This window comes from Sinocyclocheilus anshuiensis, unplaced genomic scaffold (assembly GCF_001515605.1).
Source record: "Sinocyclocheilus anshuiensis isolate Anshui unplaced genomic scaffold, SAMN03320099.WGS_v1.1 scaffold634, whole genome shotgun sequence".
Classification (NCBI taxonomy): domain Eukaryota; kingdom Metazoa; phylum Chordata; class Actinopteri; order Cypriniformes; family Cyprinidae; genus Sinocyclocheilus; species Sinocyclocheilus anshuiensis.
The window spans coordinates 385,168-389,480 of record NW_015542350.1 but is presented as its reverse complement, the minus strand read 5'-3'; the positions used below and the strand labels follow the sequence as shown (position 1 = coordinate 389,480).

At 36.0% G+C, this 4,313-nt stretch overlaps 1 pseudogene; it reads right to left on the bottom strand.

The window, feature by feature from the left end:
- Positions 1-368: 368 nt before the first annotated feature.
- On the bottom strand, positions 369-1,905 carry LOC107691492 (G2/M phase-specific E3 ubiquitin-protein ligase-like; annotated as a pseudogene).
- Positions 1,906-4,313: the final 2,408 nt, after the last annotated feature.

Sequence of the window (4,313 nt, the reverse complement as noted above, 5' to 3'; positions counted from 1 at the left end):
TATGTCCCTTACCATATTGTGATGCCTGCGGCAACCACATGTGTCAGACTTTAGTCTTTGCAACTTTACAGATCTTCTTTATGCACCAAGAGCTTGTAACACTCCAAAGAGAAAGGAAAAATTTTAATCGCATCATATGACCCCTTTAAGTAATGTAGCAGTTTTTCCTCAAACACACATATGCATAATGAAAAATTAGTTTTTTTTGCAACGGATGCACATCTCAAACATGTAGCTATTTGACGTAACAGTGGTTCTTAAAGGGAATAACAAGGTCTACTCTGCTGTAAGTGTATCTAAGGTTATGTTATGTACTTTATATTAAAAGCTAACATTAAAACAGTTTAAAGAAAGATGAGATTTCCATTATGTCTGTGTAAACCATGACTAATTTCTCTTTTTTTGTCTTAACTGCTCTAGCCTAGATTTAAACTAGTTCAGGCAACACCAAAACCTGGGCTCTGCACAGTTCCTTCTGTCATGTGTTTCTTGAACATTTCATACTTTCAGTAGTCAACGACATTGAACAAAGTTTAAATGAAAAACAAGTGGACAAAAATGAAACAAGACTTGAACTGTAAAAATTTGAGTCATGTAACAATAAACGCATATGCATAATGAAAAACAATGAGTTTTCTTTTGGAACGAATGCACATCTCAAACATGTATTTGACGTAACAGTGCTTCTTAAAGGGAACCATAAGGTCTACTCTGCTGTAACTGCACCTAAAGTTATTTTATGTACTTTATATGAAAAGCTAACATTAAAACAGTTTTAAGAAACATGAGATATCCATTATGTCCATGTAGATCATGACCAATTTCTCTTTTTTTTTCTTAACTGTTCTACTCTAGATTAAAACTAGTTCAGGCAACACCAAAACCTGGGCTCTGCACAATTCCTTCTGTCATGTGTTCCTTGAACATTTCATACTCGGTGTGTATTGGCAGGCGAAGTACAATGAGGCAAGTATTGGCCTCTGGAAAAAATGTTCCATCTTGATGAAGGAACTCTATTTGTGGGTGGTGGGGGAAACCCAGCGGTGGTACTGTGGAGGCTCCAGTGGCAAACTCCATGATCATCTCCAGACTGCATTACACTCCCCTTCTGCAAAACATAAGTAGGGGAAATACTCTAACTTCATAAAGAATGTGTGGTAAGTGCAATTATTTCACATTTGTAGTCTAAATAGAGCTAGATAGCCTGTCTCTAGTTATGATAACATCTAACGGCAAGATTTCTAGGGTGTTTGTTCTGCACAATGGTTAGAAACATCACAAATAAGATATTTTTTCAAAATGTACATTTGTTTTCTCTAAATCTGTCATTGATTTTTAAGATTTTAGATTTTTTCAATCTTCCCTTTTCAGAGGACCACCAACAAATAAAAAATAAAATACAAATGAACTATCATTATCAGAGGCTTAAAAGGTACACTATATAACTTTGGCACTCTAGCGATTAATAAAACTGCATGTGTCTTGTGCAATAACACTGTAGTGGGAGTTATTTCTCTCTGTTTATGTATAAACGTCATGCAGGTACTGGCTTACGCCACAGAGGTTGGCGTCCCATTTGGATCAAAACAGTCTGAATATAAACACTTACTATAGTCATAGTGATTCAGGATAAGACATGCGGTTTTGAAGATGGATTCATGATGTACTTGCTCATTATATCAATTTGAACAAAAAAAAAGTTACCTAAAGCTACCAAAAACCATAGTGTACCTGTAACATTACATCAAATCATGATATACCTTCAACATCTATCAACCAGTCTCTCCAGTGGCATATGGTCTGGTTTTCTCTAGCCCTCCTGTTGCTGCCTTGAGGGGAGAAGTTTACATTAAAAAGACTGCAGAGGTCCTTTGCCTGGAGGGGCTTCTCATCACTGACAAACATGTCATAAAACAATGCAATTTGATCTCATCCAGTAAACCAAGAGTTTGCAACCCTTCTGAAAACCTGTGTAACAAACAAAGCATTCAAAATAAGTTTCAAGCTAATGATATATGCTGATATACAGTGCCTTGCGAAAGTATTCATACCCCTTGATTTTTTTTTTTTACATTTTATGTTGCTGCCTTATGATAAACTTCTTTAAATTACTTTTTCCACATCAATCTACACTCCATACACCATACTGACAAAGCAAAAACAGAATTGTCACAACTTCGTAAATGTATCCTTCATTTCTTTCACATTTTGTTATGTTGCTGCCTTATGTTAAACTGCTTTAAATAACTTTTTTTCCACACATCAATCTACACTCCATACACCATTAATGACAAAGCAAAAACAGTCAAAAAAAATTGTCACAACTTCGTAAATGTATTAAAAATAAAAAACTGAAATAAGTACATTGTATAAATATTCATACCCTTAACTAAATATTTAGCTGAAGCAATAAACCTTAACAGCCTCAAGTCTTTTTTTGTTTGATGCGACAAGCTTTGATGCATTATCAGCTGTTAGACCTTTTATTAAGACGTGTGTGCCTTTCCAAATCATACCCATTCAATTGAATTTGCCACAGTTTAACTTCACTTGAAGTGTAGTAACATCTACAAGCAATATGAATGCTCCTGAGCTAAATTTCAACTGTCCCAGATAAGGGTATGAATACTTATGCAATGGAATCATTTAGGTTTTTTATTTTTAATAAATTTGCAAAGATGTTAAAACCCTGTTTTTTTGCTTGACAATTATGGTGTATGGAGTGTAGATTGTTGTGGGGAAAAAAACTAATTTAAAGCAGTTTAACACAAGGCAGCAACAAAACAAAATGTGAAAAAAATGAAGGGGTATGAATACATTCGCAAGGCACTGTATATTGTCAGGAAAGGAAAGGCACTTACTGTTCCAAGGCAGCTTGCAGTCTTCCATTCACAAAGAACTGTCTATGAAAAAAAGACTGTCTATGAAAAATTAAAAGCTTTCACTCATCACAATTTCACAAAGTTCCATTATAATCAGTGAATCTCTTATTTACATCGTGAATGAATACACTTTATTTGTTATAATGAGAAGATTCGTGAACTTGCATAACTCAGCAGATTACTCAACGCTGCAAAAACACGTAAGTAGAAATCATTGAAGCTCCCCGAGCAAATATGCTGATTGGGTCAGGCGCACTGGTGCTGCTAAATATTTTTTTCATAGTCGCACGCAGTAGTTTTCAGAAATTGTCACACTGTAGAGCCCTCATTAATGTGATTATGTGGGTAGGTTTTTTTCCTACTATGGCAGTAACGGTTACCCATATTTTTCAAAATATCTTTTGTGTTCAACAGTAGAAACTTCGTAGAAAAAAAGATTTTGAACAACCTGAGGGTGTTCCAGAAATGGGTAACGGTTACCCATATTTTTCAAAATATCTTTTGTGTTCAACAGTAGAAACTTCGTAGAAAAAAAGATTTTGAACAACCTGAGGGTGTTCCAGCATCTGCTAAATGAATGAGTAAATGGTGAGTAAATGTAATTTTTTTTAAGAGAACTATCCCTTAAAGTGCACTTGCAAACTCTTACTTGCAGTGCTTTCATAATGCAAAATTAGGAACCCCTCTGATTCATGGATCTCACATAAAGCATCTCACAGCCAGTCATAACACACACAATTCTACCATTATATTTAGCATTACAACGTAACCTGACACAAAAGTGTTTTGTTTTGGCAGGCGTACTGACCTTGAGTGTCAAGAGCCAAACTCCGATCTTTCTCATGGCCCTGGAAAATCTTTGACTGATGGATGGCTCGCATCAACAGCCGCATGTATTCTCTTGACGGGCCACCTTCATCCACTGCCCCTTCACCTTTCTGCTCAGCATCAACAAAAACTATATCCAGATTTGCTTCTGGGTTAAATCTTCACCGCTTGAATGCTTGCAGACTGCACTGCAGTATGTTTTCTCTGCATATGTTGATTTGGTTCACTTTTAGGTTTTCATCAACTTTACTTAGCAGTTTTTTGTAGGTTTGTAGGTCAACCCTGCAAGAGATAAAGATTGGACAGGTTTCAGTCAAATGCTGAACACTTTTGTATGTTTTCAAATATTGCTAGTTGCATAAAGACCCGTTCAGACATACAGAGACTTCCAAGGACAAAGCATTTGCTGGCGGCTTTGGAGACATAGGCTAAGTGACAGCAACCACTGCCTGCAGGGTGTAGGCATGTACAGCTATGCAACAAATTTGAGAAAAGTTTAACCGATAGGAGTGAAGACTGTCATTATAGCTCTCATGTAACCTATCTTAAAGGGGTCATATGATGCAGCTAAAAATAACATTATTTGGTGTAATGAAATGTGTT